Here is an 11,382-nt window from a genome sequence, read left to right on the forward strand (position 1 = left end):
TCTACTTATATTCTTTAGTTCCTCTCCATCATATTACTCCAATAGCTTGCTTTCATCATCACATCTCCTAGTCTGCCCTGATCCTTCTGCCTCTCTTATGGGGACTCATAATTACATTGGGCTCATCCAGATAATCCAGGATTAGCTCATTTCAAAATCCTCACTATAGTTACATCTGCAAAGTCCCTTTTATCATGGAGGTAATATATTCACAGGTTTCATAGATTAAGACATGAATATTTGAGGAAACCAGTATTCATCCTACAACAGGCAATATAGTTTTCTTACCCTTTCAGGCTTCTAGAGGCTGATTTTATTGCTTGGCTCATAGATCTCTTTCTTAATTTTCAAAGCCAGCAACGGCCAGTTAAATCGTTCCTACTTTGCGTCACTCTGATACTAACCCCATCATTACAGTTCCTTCTTTGAGTCTAACTGACTTTTCTATCTTCATCTTCTACATTTAAAGACCATCGTGATTACATTGGACCCACCCAGATAAACTACGATACTATTCATAATTTAAGATCAGATAACTAACAGTCTTAATTCCATCAGCAACCTTAATTCTGCTTTGTTACATAACATATTTATAGGTTCCTAGGATTAGTATGCACACATCTTTGGGGCATTATTCTGCCCATCCATTGTTTATTAAACTTTAAACTCTTAGGTAGGTAATGAAATACAATTTCATTTTACATATTAGGAAGGTCAGATTTTGATCATTTATTCACATAATATATACATTATGTACCACACGCTATTGATGTAGAACTAAAATACAAATTGCAATTTGGGAAGACTAGAAATTGAGATATTAGCAATGCATTATGGCTGTACCTCAGCACAAAGCCGTATAACTGGTGCTTCATGTTTACTCTAGAAAGTAAATCCTTGGGTTCTTGAGATCTTCATACTCTGCTGATGGGAGTGCACACCAGTGTAGTTATTGCTGAAACTAATTTGGTGGTACCTGAAAAAATTTAGTATCGGTATGTTCTATGATAATAGAATTTCTGTTTTGAGGACACAAGCCAAATAAATTTTTACTTTAATCCATAAAAACACATATAAAGATGTTCTTGCAGTACTATTTGCGTCTGGGAGCTGGAAGCAGTCCAGGTTAGTGCTCATCAGTGTGAGAGTGCACAGAAACAAATGAAATATATAAAAAAGGCTAATATGGGAAAAAATGTGATGAAATTAAGAGCAATGGTCTTCTAGATGTAAGCAGTAAAAACAAACTAACATGGGAAAACTTATTATCATAATTATCACTTACATAAATATAAAAATACAATCAAAACAATATAGATTTTACAGGAACACATAAAAAGGATACACACCAAACACTTGTAGCATGATTATCTATTGAATAATTTGCATAATCATCATATCCTTCAGCATCTGAGGTACCCACCTACCCCCCTGCAAAAAAAAAAACAAAAAACAAAAAACAGAAGAGTGAAGAAAAAAAAGGGAATGAGAAAAAAGGAAGAAGATAAGGAGAAATATAGAAAGAATTCTTGAATAGAATAGATTTGAGGATCGTGGCAAATGAAAACAATTCCAGGCAAAAATAAGTGGATTACCAAAGATAGATTTAGAATAAGGGTCTGCAAATTTTTTCTGTTCAAGTCTAGATAATAAATATTTTAGGCTTTGTGGGCTATATGTTCTTCATTATAAGTATCATGTAGTGTGAAAGCATAATTATTATATGAGCATGACTGAGTCCTGATAAAACTTTATTTATGAGAACTGGGATTTCAATTTTACATAATTTTCATATGTCATGAAATGTTATTCTTCCTTTGGTTTGTTTGAAACTATTTGAACTATGTAAACTATTTGATAAATGTAAACATCATAGCATGTGGACCTTACCAAAACAGAAGTTGGGCCTGACCCCTGGTGTAGAAGCAAAACAGTACTAGGTGCCACAGATGCTGAACATCAACTACATGTTGAGTAAAAGTGTTTACTCACTAATTGTCAATACGGTTATTTAAATTATCCTGAGGATTTTAAATGAAAATAATTCTTGTGGATAACTTTGGATCATTATGCTCATTACAACCAAAAATATCTGCTAATATATGCAAATTAGTAAATTGCAACTTTCTAGTACTCTTTCCTATGTTGGTTCTAAAAATTAAGCAATGCTATTGTTTTGATAATAAACCTCAGGGTATAGACATCTTTTGTTCTCTCAAATGTGTTTGCATACCACAAATTTTTTCTCTACCTTTAGGAACCTGGCTTGGAAATATATTATAAATCATGTGCCAATAACAACAAAATAACAAAAACACATTTTAGACTAAAAATATGCTTTAATTGTTTAACAAAGCTGAAAGAGACTGTTAACATTGATGGGATGGGCCTTGGGATTTTCCATGTCCCCTTGGATAAACATGTATTTGAGACAACAGTGATGGTTGCTCATAAGGGTTAGACATTAAAGTCCCTCCGAAATTCTACTAATCCCTATGCCTATACCCTCATCCAGACTAATCATATTAGATCATCTAGGAGCAGGACTCATTTTTAGAAGCTTTTCAGGTAAGTCTAATCTGCAGGCTTTTTTAGTACCTCCTTGGCTAGTTTCCAAACTACCAAGTAGAAAAATGTATCCATAGACCACAGCCTAAGGAGACTGGAGACAAATAATGGGCACATCCCAGCATGTGCACAGACTGACAATTTTGGCATTCCAGCAACAGTCTAAGGCATGGAAATGCTGCCATTAAGCCTATGGAGGAGTTTCTCTTTTTAATTGAAGAGAAGTAAGTCATTATACATTTCATATCTGTGATATGGCAGGGTACCTTCTGCTTCTTTCCAGGCCCTGCTTTTTTAAATTAGAACTTCTCACAGCCTTAACTAGCTGCTGATACATGAGGCTGTGCACTCCCTGTCACATCTGGGTCCTGGGCTGAAATAGACCACATTAAGCATTCATGACAGACTCTATTTTTGTGATAGACAATAGTCTAAAACTCACTGAAAACCATTAATTCCACAATTCCAACTAAAAGACAATGGTTTGCATATACAAATACTTGAAGAATATACTATACATTCATCCATTTGGGTTTGTGGCCTCCTTGAGGTTCCATAGACAAATTTCAGAACTTTCTGAACTCATGGAAATTGTACTTAAAAACACCTGATTTTATATACATATACATATATATATATATATATATATATATACATATATGTATGGTCAGGCCAGTCAAGATGGCTGTTTTCTTGCTCTTTGTACATCCCCTGCCTGATCAGTGCCTGCTTCACCTACACCCTACTCACATGCCTGACCTTCCTGTGTACTTACTTGTCCCAGGCACCAGCTACTGACAGTTCTTATCTAAGGGGCTGTGAGGGGGTGCCCTCTACTGGTTTCCCTGGTAATTAATGAGCCCACCTAACGTCAATTTCCCTGTAACTGGTAATCTCCCCTCCCCCCACCACACCAGCAAAGACTGCCACCTGCCATCCACTGTACAAGGAGGGGTGTCTCTCCAGGACCTTGCTTCAGATGTGTAAGCTCTCCCATCCATTAAATCATTATTGTCACTGTTGCTGACTCTGGGCTCTTTCACTGATCTTGAAGTTGGGCAAGCACAGGCCTTATAGGCCTGTGGCGTGCAGCCCAATAGCATATATATATTACACATATATATGTGTGTGTGTGATGATATACGTCATATATATATCCATCTTTATTTCTATGTATCTATGTAATTATGTATCTATCTATATATGTAGAGAAAGAGAGAGAGAGAGAGAGGGTCTAAAGTTTTTGTTAAATTCTAAAATGTCCTAAATGCCCTACTACCCATGTCTCCTATCTCTACCCCCGCCACATATCCCCCTACCAAAAAAAAACAACAAAAAACAATAAAGTAAGAAAAAAGAAGGCGGATTGCTATTTGAGATACTCTTAATTCTAAAGTATGGATTGAGTTAAACCATGAGAAAATTGTACCAGGACCACATAATTCTGGTTCCATGTATAATTGCTTAAACTGATTTTCCTTTGACCTGATGCCATAGAGAAGCAGCTCTATGATTTTTTTTTTTTTTACCTTGTTTACTGATGATGACTTTCACTCAATTAAGTCATCTATATTCTTATTGGAATCCTTGTGGAAATTTTCTCTTTGTTCTGAGTGTTAGGAATTTTGCTATGTCTTATTCCTCCTGAAGATGTGACTTGTTTAGTCTTTTAGGATATTGTAAAGTTTACAAGTGATCATTTTTCCTTTAGTTTCAATATCCAGAGAGGACTCCCTGCAAAGAACAGAGCTCATCTCTAAATATAAAACAGGAGAATAAGATCAGAGTTGACACATGAGAGAGACTGATGAGTCATCTTAGTATTCAGTAATCATGTTTGAAGTTCCTTCTGCTCATGACTATGCGAGCTGGAACTCCCTGCTGAATGACAGAATTGGTTCTAGGCCTCCTAGATTAGCTAATTTTACCTATAACATTAGATTATTCTAATTATTATTATTATTATTTTCTTAACATTTCAAATCTTGTAATGAAAAAAAGAAATTCATTAAATAGCAAGCTGTTCATAGATGAGACAAAAAATAAAACACAATTTTAAAGCTTCCAATTGTTTTCCTCACTAATCTCTTTAGACTTCAGTATTTGGAGAACAGCCTGTCTTTCTTTTCCTTACTTAAAAAAATCCTAATTGTATCTAAACATGAAATAATAATAATTAGTTTAAAATTTCAGTGTGAAATTATTATAGTCCTATATTTGTAGATGGTTTTGTTGAGCATATATACACTATATGCAATATTTAGTTACATGTTTGTACACTAAAGAGTTTAATTTCATTATCTTTTCAACACAGATAATTTCAGTGACCATTTTAACACTGTAAAGATCTGATTGACACCATGTATTCAATTTATGTACAATCATATTTAAAAAGAGAAAAAAGAGGGGAATTCATTTGATGACTCTCTTGAATGCTTTCCTCTCAAGGATTATGCTATTGTTGGGAATAAGATCTTGTTAAATGCAAAATAAACTTTTTTTTTTTTTTTTTGCATAAGGTACTGTTAGCTCTAGAAAAGATCACCATCCAGAAATCCTGACTAAACACAGCTGGGCTGTTGAGGAAACAATTAGTGAGAGTGAATCCTGAAGATAAACTTGACCTGAAGAGAAAAAATTCTCAGCTTTCAGCTTTCAATATTTGAAGTGTGCTTTAATGATCAAAATGCCTTCAGGGATTGCCTTTAATTTTCTTTTAGGGGTAGAAGAAACACATCTTCACTGAGTCATAGGCATGGGAAATCTGTGCATTTTGGAAAAATTTTCAAAGTCTGAGATTACCTTTTAAGGTAATTACAAAAATTTACAGTAATCTCTGTAGACTTCCTTCCGTGAAGTTGTTACAAGGAATGGGGTTGGGTATTTTACACAACTTTATTTCATTTACTCCTCAAAACTCTACAATGTAGCCTTTTTTATAATTAAAAAATTAATAAGTAAATTAAAAACAAAATTAATTTTATTTTTCAGCAGTTTTAGATTAATAGGAAAATTTCACAGCAAGTGCAGAGTTCCCATAGATCTCCTCTCTACCCTACCCCCAAAGTTCTTCCTTTGGGGACAACTTGTATGAGTGTGGTACATTTCTTACGTCTTGGCAATGACACTTCTATCAACTCAAGTCCATAGTTTACATCAAGGTTAACATTTTGTTTTGTACATTCTATGGGTTTTGACACATGCATAATGCCATTTATCCACCATTATAGTATGATACAAAATAATTTTCCCACTCTAAAAATGTTCTATGTTCTGCCTAGTTTGTCTCTCTACCCATCCCCTCAAGCCCCAGGCAACCTCTGATCTTTCTATTTTCTCTGTAGTTTTGCATTTTTCAATATATCATATAATGGGGATCATACAGTATGTAGCATTTTCAGATTGGCTTCTTCTACTTAACAATAAGCAGTTTAACTTCCTCGTTGTTTATTTATGGCTTGATAGCTCATTTCTTTTTATCACAGAATAATATTTCATTAAAAGGATATACCAAAATTAGTTTCTCCATCCACTTACTAAAGGGCATTTTTTTTTTTTTCGGTACGCGGGCCTCTCACTGTTGTGGCCTCTCCTGCTGCGGAGCACAGGCTCCGGACGCGCAGGCTCAGCGGCCATGGCTCACGGGCCCAGCTACTCCACGGCATGTGTGATCCTCCCGGACCGGGGCACGAACCTGCGTCCCTGCATCGGCAGGCAGACTCTCAACCACTGCGCCACCAGGGAAGCCCTGAAGGGCATTTTAATTGCTTCCAATCTTTGGCAATTATGAATAAAGTTAAGCTAAACATTCATTTGTAGAAATCTATGTGAACAGAAGTTTTTAATTCGGAGTGTGATTTTGCATTTGCCCTAGTAATGAATGAGACTTCCTGTTGCTCCACATCTTAGTCAGCCTTTGGTTTTGTTAGTGTTTTGGATTTTAGCCATTCCAATTATGTGTGCAGTGATATCACATGATTGTTGGTGTAGCTTTTTTAACTATTGAAGTGGTTAAAATAAGGGTTTTAAAGTAGTCAGCCTGTGAGTATTCTCACTATTCTGATTTTGTAATAATCAGGGCAGGCTAAACATTTGCAATGTGAAGACCATGCATATGTCCCCAGACCTAGTTCCTTCCCTAGGTCTAGTTCTATAAATGCTGATGATAACCAAGTTTGACATATATGATGCATCTTATGTAGGAGATGTCTGTGATCCTAAGTATCTGATCAACCTTAAGAAATAACAACACAGCTAGTGTAATAACTTTTGTATATAACCATTGCTAATTTGATGATTACCAGTTGCTATTAAATGAATTGTAAAATTATCTTTTTTATTTTCTAGAAAAAAAAAAAAAGGAGCCAGAGGTCCTGATATTTCATTTTGTCTCTGATACTTCCTAGTTGTGTGATCGTAGGTGAGTTCACTAAAAGCATTGTGACTCAGTTTCCTTTTCTGTAAAATAGGGTTAATAATAGTAACTACTTTATAGGGTTACTGAAAGAAAGAATGAATTGATACAGTTAAAATGCTAGAATAGTGCCTGGGGTGTCATAAGTCTCCATGAATGGTAGCATATTATTAGCATGCTGAAGCTAATTTTTGAAATTAGAAAAAAATGTTATGTATCTTGCTCAAATTTACCGGTTTAGAAAGTAGAGCAGCTACAGCTGAATTTCAGGCTGTCTCTTGAGCTTATGTTCTTTCCAATATCCTATGAAGTTTTTAAAGTTGATTTGTGCATGGAAAGGCAGTGCCCCCATTTTCAAAATTTCTTGGCATTTCAAGTGTGAAGCAATTAACTCCCAGCTGTACATTATTCCAGAGCACAAGTTGCCTAAATAAATGAAGCCAACAGAGTGCATCTTTGGGGCCCTCTGCTCCTCTTTTCTTGCTAACAGTATCCCTTGTAGGCCAGCAAGTTCCATTTCTTGCTGTTCTTATCCTTCCCCTTCTGGCTACCCAGAAAGCCCTGTTGCTCCTGCCCTTTCATCCAACGTTATATGTTATAGCTATTAAACAAATCACTGACGATTTTATATACAGGTGTTTTACTTTTATTGTAATTATTATTTTGATTTTATTTAAGAAGGTTCATAACAGAAAATAATGCCACCCCTTTGCAACTATTTCAATAATAGTAGGTTAATAGTTAATAATGATAATAATAATAGTTAATAATAGTGGTGGTTTCAGTAGGTTTAAAAGAATACATTTGCACTGTAGGCAGAAGACATACTTAGAAAGCTGGGTTCAAATCTTATCTATCTTTTTATCCCATTGCACCTGTCACATCCCCCAGCATTCATTAGTTACATGAAATGTGTATTTGAATAAGTGAATAACACATAATTTGGGCCCACCAACTCAGAAGGGATATGCAAAATCAATTACACACAAATAATTGGATGCATTTACTCTTGAAAGAGAACATAACAGAGAGGGTCATTGGATGGCTACAACCAGGCATGGGAGTGGTTTCCTCTTCCAGCTGGACAGCCTAAGGAGCTGTTAAACTGTGTAGTTTTCAATGGAAACTTCATAAATTGCTCATTCTACTCCATCATCAGTGTTGGCATCTTTGTTATGTTCTTAATATTCATTAGTTTTATAAAAAATTAATAAGCTATTGTTTCAATGTACTTTTTTGTAATTCATTGTGCTGGCTCTTAAAATATTAGTTTGAAATGAATTGGATGTCATTTACCTGCCATGTTAGTGCTTTTACAAAAGAACTAGAGCTCAGCCCATCAAAAGTATAATTATTTTGTTGTTGCTGCTATTGCTGTTCTAACTCTTTTAGATGAAAATCTCAACTATGTAATGCATTTACTTAATTATTTTGCTGGAATACTCCAAATTCAATTTCAATTTTTATCAGTGCCTTGGGGTAATCATTTGAACAAGTTATTTCAGTGTGAGGTAAGACAATGGGTATATATTATTACACTATGTGAAACAACTTGTTTACAACCTAAAAAGACACAGGATTTCCCCTTTGTAGTATTTATGTTTATGTGTGTATGTGTACAAAAGTGTGTGATTTCTTAATTTCACCTTCCTCATTCTTAACTATGGCTTTTTATTGCTACTAGTGTCTTGCTTGTACTAACCCCTTTATCTTGTCTTTTAATTATTTTAATATTTTAAGGTTTGAGCAGAAGATATAAAATGTTTATAAACCCTATAGTAAATAAACCACTAAACGATTTCCATGCTATCATCTTCTATCCTACATGAACATGGAATTAGTTTTCTCAGAAGCATACATTTGGAATATAGTTTAGAATCTTGAGCATTATAAGAGATTAAATTCTTGGAAGATAACCTAAGCCCAGAGTGAAAGATGCTGGTTTGAATTACAGCCTCATCACTTATGAGGTTTGATAGAGTAGCTGTAGAATTTGTTAAACGGTAGCTGTTATTATTATTCTTATGATTATATTTGCTTGAGCTTTCTTTTCAGGAAAAAGCATGCACTCACAATCTAAAAGCTTCATATCACTGTTGTGACTCTCAAGGAAGACAATGTATATGACAGTTTTCCATCAGCTACATACAAATGTCAGGTTTGTCTCTCTTACCCTTTCATGTACTTGGCCCTCTTCCAGAGCTTTGAGGTTGCCAGAAATTTAACATAGAATTTGATAGGTTGTCACAGGACTATGTATTTAATTTGTACACATAATTTGACCTCTATTTGTGTTGTTTCTGAATATGTACTTTCTTTGGACCCTAGGAGCCTAGAGAGAAAAAAAAAGATGACACCATCCCCCTTTCTTCCCATTTCCTCCTACTTGATTAGGGTTTAATGGGGTCATGGATATTGGATACTGGCCATAGCTGTGGGCTGTTAAGTGGCTCGCTCTGTTGAATAAATCATATTAAATTAGGTGCATGCACGTGTTCAGGAAGGGACAGAGAAAACACATTTCTCCTTGACTAACATCTTTTTCTAATTGACTCCAGGCCAGCATTGCAGTTTGTCAGTCCTGTGGCAGCTGCCATAACCCTCTATTGCTGGGCTCCAAGCTCTGTGGGCTACTGGCTCCAATTCTGCTCTTGCTGTGGGTTCCACTCCTTTGAGGGTCCTGGCACAAAAGAGGATTTCTAAGAGTTAGCTATGTAGCTGGTCATAAACTTACAAATCATTAAATCTCAAGCTATTTTCTATTTGGAGCTTTGCTTTGTTCTAAATGTTGAGCAGATTATAGAATAAGTTGTCCCCATGTATATACTCAATGGCATATTCAGGAGAAAGATGTAGACATTTATGTAGAACAATAAAGTGTATAATGTTGCAATATAAACAAAAGACTTCAGCTTAATCTAATTTAAGCTGGATTAAAGTGTTGGTGGATAAAAGCAATATTTTAGCTGGAAATTTAGGAATTTAGACAAGAACGAAGAAAGAACAAGTTCTGAAACTTCCATGCCACTGAAAGCCTCTCTCTCCAAACACAAGTCATTTTATAAGAACACGTTGTTTGTTGCCCAACACCTGCAGACCTCTACTCCCTTATCCTCTTTAGCAAATCTCTCTCTTCAAATTGTCACACATGACATCTGCCTTCACATACAAAGGTGACTCCACATCTCAGTCGTTTGATGAGATTTCAGCTAATTTGATAGAATATAAAGGTCAATGGCTTATTATTCCAGGACTGTTAGAGGGTTTGACTGCACTGTAACTTGGCTTTCAAGAGCATCTTGGCCTAAAATCATCACTAAAGCTGAGAATCCATTCATTTTATAAAGTCCCCTTAGCATGATTTGCTTGAAAAAACTGTATCCTTTGCCCTTGACGGTCCAAATATTCTTGCAAATACTCCACTGAAATATTTCCTAGTTTACTTGAAATCTCCCTGGTTCATTCTTCTCTAATAGCCTGAAGAATTTAAGGCTTTTCCTTAACCACTTGACCTGGCATTGTATTGCAGTAATCAGTGATCTGTGTCCTGAATTTATTTTCACTACTCAAGTTCACGTACTCCAAATTACATGTTCCTTCACCTCTGTGTGTGCCACATCCACTCTGTGCTTTCCTGCCTGCTGAGTGTTCTGTTCTATCATGGCTGCATTTTAGTATTTATAAATCCTTTTCCCACACAAGCTGTAGTTCAACACATTACCTATCTGGGCTGCATTGGGAAACTGACAAAAGTTCACATAGGTTGTTGAGTTATGGAGATAAGTTAAGAATTTTAGACATAGTAATATGAGTAGACGAGAATGAAAGACATTCTTCAACACCATTGGATGTCAGAGGATACAAACTCCATGAGAAAAGGCACTGTCTCTTTTGTCTCTTGTCTTAGTCCCTATTACAGTGATTATTTCCATTACATATATTCCCATTCCCATTCCCATCATTCATTAATATTAATTGAATTAAAGAATAAATTAAGACAAAGCAGACCATTCAACTAGTTATATATATACAAATGAGCTCAGTATAGACTGGAAGCCCAATTAACAGGCAGTTTTGTTTTTTTGTTTTTTTTTTTTTTTAGAAAAGGAAAATGACAAGAAAGTAAGCAATGATAAAGGACTATATAGGAAGAAATGCCTGGACAAATCCTTCAGAGCTCAGCTAAAGCTGTTATTTTTAGGCTTTCCATGAGGTTAAACGCGGGGAGAGATTTATTAAACCTGCTGGCCTACCAAGGACACTATCTTGAAATCCAAATTATATTTATTTCTTTTAAATGCTGCCCAGATAAAACTGTGGATTTTTCCACCCTTCTCTCACATAGATGTCATCTCTTCTTCCTTTAATATTTCTATCCCAAAGACTGACTTACTTGTCTT

The 11,382-nt window shown here is 35.4% G+C and overlaps 1 non-coding gene across 1 annotated transcript; it reads left to right on the forward strand.

The window, feature by feature from the left end:
• Positions 1-6,607: 6,607 nt before the first annotated feature.
• LOC115842565 (small nucleolar RNA SNORA72) lies at positions 6,608-6,739 on the forward strand. The gene has a single exon (XR_004035354.1). It is a non-coding gene; the product is annotated as a small nucleolar RNA SNORA72 (small nucleolar RNA).
• Positions 6,740-11,382: the final 4,643 nt, after the last annotated feature.

The sequence above is a fragment of the Globicephala melas genome, chromosome 12 (genome assembly GCF_963455315.2).
Source record: "Globicephala melas chromosome 12, mGloMel1.2, whole genome shotgun sequence".
NCBI lineage: Eukaryota > Metazoa > Chordata > Mammalia > Artiodactyla > Delphinidae > Globicephala > Globicephala melas.